Genomic DNA, 9,033 nt, shown 5'->3' with positions numbered 1-9,033 from the left:
CATGCGTGGGTTTTCTCCAGGTACTCCAGTTTCCTCCCACAGACCAAAAACATGCATGTTAGACTGATTGGTAACTCTAAATTGTCCCTAGATTTGAGTGAGAGAGGGAATGGTTGTTTGTCTCGTTTGTCTCTGTGTCCCTGTGATGGACTTGCGACCCGTCCAGAGTGTACCCTGCCCCTCGCACAGTGATTGCTGGACATAGGCACCGGTGACCCCCGTGACCCAAAATGGAAGAAGCGGGTAAAAGATAATGGTCGGATAGATTTTATAAACAAATTATTGTGTGTGAAACTGATCAGATTCTTAGACATTTGAGTGACCTCATTAAAAACAATGACATATTTACAACATGTCTAGCTATACTTCCTATTGGGATGTCATTATTTTAAAACAATCTAAATTTTACTATGTTACTGTAAGAGTTTCTGCAACACTGTAGTAAATCACTCATGGCTTTAAATTTCCTCTCCTAAACTGTCACATTTTAACAAGAAAAAATACATGTTGAAACTTTACTCATTAGTTTTAAACTTGGTGTGACACAGGATAGCTCAGATGTTTCTTTCTACTAAGTTATTTTTAATGAAATGGCTCCACACTCATATAGTTTTACAGTAATTAGTTAGAATTGGTTACAAACAAACTGGTTTTAATGTGTTTTTTTTAACAGGTTGTCTCCTTTTAAAATATTTTCAGAGTGACGATGATGAGGTTTATTCAGTGCCATTGCCAGAACACACCATTTCAACATAAATTGTCCTATGAATCTGCACAATACTTGTGACATTTAGTGAAGCACACGGCTGCTGTACTGTGTCTGACCCCCAGGCCCATCTGCCACCCATCCTGCCTATCCCTTCTTTCCTCGTTCTCTGGAACAAAGCCAGCAGACTAGGTGATGGCTGACTTCCACTGTGACTGTTCAACAAAGGGTGAGCTCCTTTGCTTCAAGGGCTTTAAATCATTTGTTTAGTGGTGTTTTGTTATGCAAAGAAAATGTCGTCTGCTAAGGCTGTTTTCCAACCCTTGTGTCGATTTGTTGTAATACGAAGGCAAATCTGTACAAACAACCATGTTTGTGAGTGAGGGGCTTAAACTGCTAATTATAGAAATAACTAATATTGCGGCCTTTTATTTGGAAGTGCTATCCATTAATGTGCCAGAAGAAAAGTCCATGGAGAAGAAAGATAACTATGAACTGATTTGAAGTTACTGAGAATGCTGATCAAGGTGCACTCTTGGTACTTTTGTTAATACGATATGTATTACTGCTGAAATTATTTAAACTTGCTATCTTAAGGATGGGCAAGAAAGTGGAATTTGATTGTTCATTTGCTTAAACCTTTTTAACCACTCATTTGTTTTCTGTGCCTGCCTGATCCTGGTCAGAGTTGCAGGGGAACTAATACCAGCAAACCAAGAGGTGTGATGCAACCATGCAAACTGGACAGATCAGTTGTCTTATCACATGGCTAACACAACACTGTCTGTCTGTCCGTTCGTCCGTCTGGCCTTTGCAATGTTTTCTACAAAGAATGAAAGTTTCATTATATCTCTAAAATAAACTGAAAAATAGTTTGGAACATCACCATCAAAAAGAGGCTGATGCTGCAGTCCACAGCTGACAGTCTCAGGTCAGCCAACCTGACCTAAGAATCAACTTTTAAACTATCCATCTCTGTCAAGGAAGGACTAGTAACAAACACCTGTGACACAGACAATGACATTTAAAAAAGTGGCATATTCAAATGATTAAAACACTTGTTTAGTTCACAAGGACCAAAGCTGTTTAGCATCTTTGTCCAAATTCCACATACTAATGCCTCGTTTTTCTCTCAAAACAGATACAGATAGTTTTTATTTAAGTAATGTCTGACTTTGGTTGTTCCTCAGTGAGTGCTAACACTCAGTGAGTAACACAGGGACCTTGTCAGAGTTGAATGAACCTTTAACATGGAATTCGGGCTGCTGTTGTTACTGGCTGCTGTTGTTACTGGCTGCTGTTGTTACTAGCTGCTGTTGTTATGCCGTGTTGTTTTGCATTGCTGGTGTTTGGCGTATGTCTTGGATCTTTTAGCGTACCGTTTGACGTTGGTTTGGCGCATATCTTAGATCCTTATATAATGTTTCTTTTTACACTTTATGTTTTGTTATTTTTGGGTGTAACTGGGACCCTGAGTACATAATTTTGTTCCACCTCAAGTACCACTTGTGGTGAGAACGACAATAAACCTACTTGTACTTGAAATACTGAAGATATCATTTTTCACATTACTGAACTGGTTCAAATGATTCAGTCAATAATGGTCCATATCCATAAAAGTTCTTCAGAAATAAAGATGGAAGTCCACAAGTTTAATAAAAGGGATGCTGGAAAACCTATAAAAGATATGAAAACTAAAAAGGCATAAAAAAAACTGTACAAAAAATGTGGTCAGTGAACTAAACGTTGCTATATTGCTGTGGTCATTTGGAAAATAAGTTAGATCTCTTCCAATTTACTTTTTTTTATCATTTCCTATTGCTAACAGGTAAAGATGATCTAATTCAAAAGAAGACACTTTTTAAATACCTATTCAAGATAAAGATGTTTTTTTTTCCTCAGAGTTTAAGTCCTAGCACAGCAGCAGTCCAACTGCTGTGGTCCGTGATATTGCTTGCAAGGTTTAATTAAATCAAGACACTCTTGATTGAGTTAGTTAAAGTCACGAGCCCCTGTTGAGTTTGAAATGGCTGAGTAAAGCACATTCATGTTGTTGCTTTGATTGTTTTTTGTCATTAAAAGATTAGGAGCATTCAGAAGTAAAGAAAACCACGCAGATGATTTTACAGCAGTTTGATTTAGATTCCAGAAGTTGAATTTTGAAATGCTATGGGTAAATTACTTTTGGTGAATTAATTCTGCATATTTGTTGTCACTATCAACAACAAACAGTCTGATTTTGCAAAGTGTACAGGGACCTGGTCAGAAATGAATGGACCTGTTGTGTGAACAGAAGATCATAGTGTAGGATTCCTAGGTTTGCAGTCATGCTCACTTTCCCCACAGCTGATAATCATTTCAATCATCCAACTTTCCACTCCTGCACCTGATCCTGACAACGTTTTTGCAGGGTACTTAAACTCCTGGTGGTCAATCACCCGACGCTGGAACATTTTGAAAACTTTGGTAACTTAAGCGACAGCTGAAACTGTCTCTTGTGAATTTGTAACTAACCTTTTGAACCGTTCTTGTGTTCTTCAAGTCCTGCTCCTCTGTGTCTCCTGAAACCTCCTCACTCCTCGTGAATTTGCCTTGTTATCATCCTGTTCCTGAAAAAGAGTAAGTATGCTCAATCATTCAGATAAATTTTAAGGTAGAAACCCTAGGACCTCGTTTCTCCCCTGTCTCCAATGCTACCTACAAACAACCAAAAGTATGACTATTAAAAATAAACAACTTCCAGGCATCAAGTACCTTGGAAACTCCCCATACTCATCTTCTTTCCCTTTTCCTTACAGCAAAGATATATATGAGTCCATCGTAAATAAACTCATATCTTTATACCTTTTGAGTCTGTGTCTTCATCATTCTGCAAACTTATGTTAATAAAATCTATCACCAGGTTATTTAGAAGTTAAATGTCTAGTCTGTGTGTGTTATGTGGACCTGGAGAAGGCTTACTAATATTATTATTTATTTATTTATTTATTTATTTTATTAACATTTATTTAACCTGGCAAATCCCATTGAGGTCACTGATCTCTTTTGCAAGGGAGGCCTGGGCCTGAAGGCAGCCTAATATGCATGCTTTTATTCTGTCGGAGGAAACCGGAGTACCCGGAGAAAACCCACGCAAGCATGAAAAGAACATGCAAACTCCACACAGAAAGACCCCAGGACCAACCGGGGATTGAACCCAGGACCTTCTTGCTGTGAGGCAACAGTGCTAATCACTGAGCCAATATGTGCCTTTATGGATTTTGTGGGCAGTGTTGCCTGAGTGTGGGGTGCTGGATTCACTTTTATAAGCCATTCAGTTCATGTACAACCAAAACAAGAACTGTCTGCTGTGTCTGCGTTCTCACCACAATGTTCAACTTGTTTCCGTTGCAGGAAGGACTGCACTGCACCGGGGCTGTCCTTTGTATCCAGTCATATTTCTGTTGTTTCATGAACAGAATGTCCAGATGCTATTATGGAGTGGATGGTGTCTGGTTTGGGAACAACAATGTCTTATCTCTGCTTTTTGCAGATAATGTGGATTTGTTTGCATTACCAGGACATAACCTTATGTTTGTATTAATCTGTAAATATTCCTTTTTGTACAGTCTCATTCAAATTCAATTTTTCAGTTTTTATATTTTCTTCCTTTTTGTGAATCTGAATTGTTTTATTTGCGTGTCACTTTGATGCTGGTAAAACAGAATTTCCCCACTGAGAGAATATAAAGGTTATTCCTATTCTATTCTTTTCTAACCTTCAGTATACTGTTGCAGTTTACAACAAAATGTATGTGATGCAGCAAAAATAGTGTCCACTCCATTGAGTCTTAAGCCATAATTTAAACAGAACATATGGAATGTGCCCTTCAGGTATGAGAATAGACTCTACCTCCAGTAGAAGAGTTCAAATATTTTGTTTTTTTGTTTATACATATACGATAGATGAATGAATGAAGAGATGAATAGACAGATCAGGGCACCATCAGCAGAAATAGCTATTGCTCTGGTATGCAGTAAAGAAGGAGCTGAGACAATAGAAGATGCTCTAAAGCTCTCAGATCCATCTACATTCAAGTCTCACCTATGGTTTTGAGTGTATGATCACAATTCAAGCAAATAAGATCCAGGACAAAAGTATGAACTCCTTTCCATTCACAAGCTGTCTGGCTTCAGCCTTAAGGTAAATGTATGGAAATGTAAAAATTGGATTCTGTGTAGTTTTCTACTCTTACCACCGGCTGACACCCCATCTTGTACATTATTTTAATTCATTCATTCAACCTTTATTTATAAAGATGAATCACATTGAGCCTCAGAGACTCATTTATAAGTGAGACCTGTTTTAGACAAACAAACAGACAAAAGTAATGAAAAGAGAAAACACGAAGGGAGGAGGAGGTAAAAAAAAAATTGTATCTCGCACTATATCCTGGCCAGGGCACAGTGTGAGAGTTGGAAAAAAAAAAGACCTTGCACATAAACAGCAGACATAATGACGTAATACATTTATGCATGAGGAGGCCAATGAGGGCAGTGAGTTGTCCGTGGCCTGCCAGAAAGTTCCATAGTCCTAATAAGAGATGGCACAGTGTTTATCAGCCAGTTCAACTCATTCAACTCTGACACAGATCTACAGGTGTCCTGAGGAGAGGAGCATAGGGACAGGGTTGGGTGGGGGGGGTGCAGGAAGGGGAGAGGAGGAGCAAAGCAAAGCAGAGCTTCTCGTTCATATAAACAACCAGAAGAATGTGAGATAGCTGATCAAATCAAGGCTGAGTGGGGAAGCCAAATTTGGATAACACAAGTTATGTTTACATGTGCAAAATTTTTGACCAGATTGAAATGTTTTCAGATTAAATAATTAAAATGCATCGTTTACATTGGCACAATTTGTTCATGACGAGCGTTTACATGCAGCGGGCTTTGTTCTGAACAGAAGTACTGACATGTGCAGAGTGGTAAACTCTCCTTTAAAAAACCACAGAAGAAGAAGTTCTACTTCCGGTTTACTTCCAGGATGAACGTAAACAAACCTGAGAACTCAAAATGGACCAGCGACAGGTTTTAATGACGGTGGAGACGTTGCTGCACTCCCTGACTGAGCTACAGGTGATACAGATCATTTTGAGCTCTTTCAAAGTTTCTAGTAGAAATGGTGTGTTGCTCACCGACCAGTTTTGCTTCCCCGACATGCTAATATTATTAGCATTACCCAGGCGGAAATGACAAAGTCACACATGTGAAGTCAGGTCAGTTTTTCACGTTCAGAAAAAAATGAACGGATCAAGCGTTTACATGCACACCGTTCGGGTTATGAATCGGCATAAACCACCCGTTTCGTTCTGACCACAAATTATTTCGGATCACGCTTAATAAACAAAAAAGAGCTCGAACAGGGTGTTTACATGATGCATTTTTATTCCAAACAGCCGTTTGATCCGATTACTTATGTCCATGTAAACATAGCTACAACTATTTGGGGTCAGGCAGATCCTGCTTGATTTCCCTGTCTGCCTTCAAAGTTCTGCTGGTACGTCAGAGTGGCGATTCCAAACAGCAAAATGTTGTGCTAACACTGCCAGACTGAGCTTGTAGCCTTCTCCAAGGTCAATTCCTTCTCGCCAGTGAGTCCCAGGAGTCACAAGTGGCCTGTAGTTCTCAGAAATCGCATCCAATTTATGGTTCAGGTCATGCAGCATCCGAGTCTGAGAGCTTATTGCTCGGTACATTCCTTCATACAAGCTGGGCAGCTTTACCAAAACCAGAAGGGCTGCCAACATTTTTTGCATTTGTTGATAAACCAGGTAACCGCTGATTCCAAAAAAGCAGAAATCCTGTCATCATGAATCCAATTATGTACACATCTTGAACATCCTCAATACACCATCTTCCACTGTCCCCAGGAATCCATATTATATCTAGCTACGAGTGTTTCTTCAGGGCATGAGGGCTCTCTTTAAACTGTCTTCTCATTGAGAAAATTGTATCAATTGCATTGAGAGACTAGCTGACCAGATCCATAATTTACAATTCGGAGGACAAGTAGTGAGAGGCTCCAATAGGAATCACAGGACAAAGCGCAGGAGGAGTAGGATGTAAATGTGTCCATCCTTGTCGAGAGCAAGCAGAGAAGTGTATGTGAATAAGTATTGCCCCAAGTCAGAAATTGTTTTTTACAGGGTATGTGGTGAGTATTGTGTGATTGGTCAAAATTTTGTGGGCATGCTTTTATATGTAAAGTGACTGCAATAAGCTGGTATCTACAAAGTAAAAGCAGCATCTGCTGAGAATCTGCTGGCTGAGGATGTTAGAAAATACAGCCACTATTACAATTGTTCTAGTAAACAATATAAAGGTAATAATAAAAAACAAATCCCGTCGAAGACTGGACAGTTTTGTGCACACAGGAGACACTGGCAGTTCTCCACAGCTGTGCTGACCAATAGAGTGTGTGCCTCCTCCAAGCAGCTGTGGCAGTGATGGCCGGGAGGGATTACGCCTTGGTCAGCAGTATAGGTGCACCTTTCCACTCTGCCTGTTGGAATAAATGGTTGTCTTTTTGTAACAAATTAACAAAATAGTGCTTCATCTCAATTAACAATAGAAAAAAAAAGATTGTCCTCCTCCAACTTCTCCATCGTCAACTGCAAATAAACATCCACTCTGCCAACGGAGTTGTCTGTGTTGATTTTGATTGCACATGACGTGTGCTGCAGTGGGAGAACTTATCAAAATTTCTTCCCTGCGGTTCTCTTTTGAGTGTGAAATGTCCATGAGAAAAAGACTATCTACAATCACATCTGTAAGATTTGATCTCTTACATCTTGTTGAAGTATATCCAGCCCCTTACAGAGAGAGTTAGAAGTTTCGTAATCCAGGAACAACTCAGAGTAGGGCAACTCCTGAGCAGCAACATTACAAGAAACAGTCTGAAGTTGCTGGGGCATTTGCTTTTGAGCCTGCTAGTCACCTTTTCTCAGAGAGGTCCCAGGCAAGTTATTCTAGGAGAAGAGCACAGAAAAGACCCCAAATCGGCTGGTAGGATAAATATATTGTTTCTGGCAGGAGAACAAGTCAGGAGCCACCACAGAAAGAGTGTCAATTTGTATGTGGTTCCTGGACTTCTCTATGTTTTCTTAGAAGATCATCAACTACTCTAGGGCTGATTAGTAATGGGTGGCACAATGGAACAGTTGTTAGAGTTGTTGCTTCTCAGCGAGTGGGTTGGCGTATTGAACCCCAACCCGGGCCTTTCTGGGTGGAGTTTGCATGTTCTCTCCATGCATGCATGTGTTTTCTCTGGGTACTCTGGTTTCCTCCCACAGACCAAAAACATGCATGTTAGGCTGATTGGTAATAGGCTGATTGGTAACTTTAAATTGTTCCTAAGTGTGAGTGAGAGGGTGAATGGCTGTTTGTTTTGTTTGTCTCTATGTCTTCTTGTGATGGATTTGCGACCTGTCCAGGGTGTCCCTCCCCAGTGAACCCTGCCACCCAAAAAGGAAGATGCGGGTAAAGATAATGGATGGATGAATGGATGGATGGAACCACACAGGAACCACTTAGACAATCTAGTGGAAATCTAAACCATAACTAAACAAAAACTACTGAAACCCATGACAACCAAAGCAAATAATTCAAAACACACTCTTGGTGAGATGTTGGGCCACTATGTGCCCTCAGAAAAGTAGATGTGTTGTGATTCTCTGAGTCAAATGCAGGTGATGGATGAAGCATTCTTTCATTTTACCCTCAATATCTATGCAAGCTGGGGGTGGAGCCTGTTACAGCAATGAGCAAAAGTATGATAATACAAGTAAATAACAAGTTACCAATGTATGATAATACAAGTAAATAACAAGTTACCAATCTAGCAGTTAACTCCTAAGGTTACCAATCATGCATGATTTTACACAAATCATATTTTAAAAGATTTAATCCTGCTCTTCTTCTAACTGTGAGAATAAAACAGAACATTCTGGGATGACCCTCAAAGGGACAGCCTTAATACCCCAAATCTTCTAATTATAACTTCTGCTGTGGAAAATGACATTTTTTAGCAGTTAGAGATGAGTGGGAAAAGCTTTATGCTCTGTATATTCAAGGGCATGAGCAAACAGATAATTCTCCTTGGCTTCATCAATATTACAGACCCCTTATGTCCTAGAAAATCACCAACTGTAATAAAGAAGGAATAACTATCAAGTGTTTCATAGAAGCTGATACAGATGGTTATATATGTATACATATATAGATAGGAATATATATAAAGCTAGATGAAGCCATCTGTTTGCTCATGCCCTTGAATATACAGAGCATAAAGCT

The sequence above is a fragment of the Nematolebias whitei genome, chromosome 2, assembly GCF_014905685.2.
Source record: "Nematolebias whitei isolate Nwh7 chromosome 2, NemWhi1, whole genome shotgun sequence".
NCBI classification, from domain to species: domain Eukaryota; kingdom Metazoa; phylum Chordata; class Actinopteri; order Cyprinodontiformes; family Rivulidae; genus Nematolebias; species Nematolebias whitei.
This window is presented reverse-complemented; position numbering follows the sequence as displayed.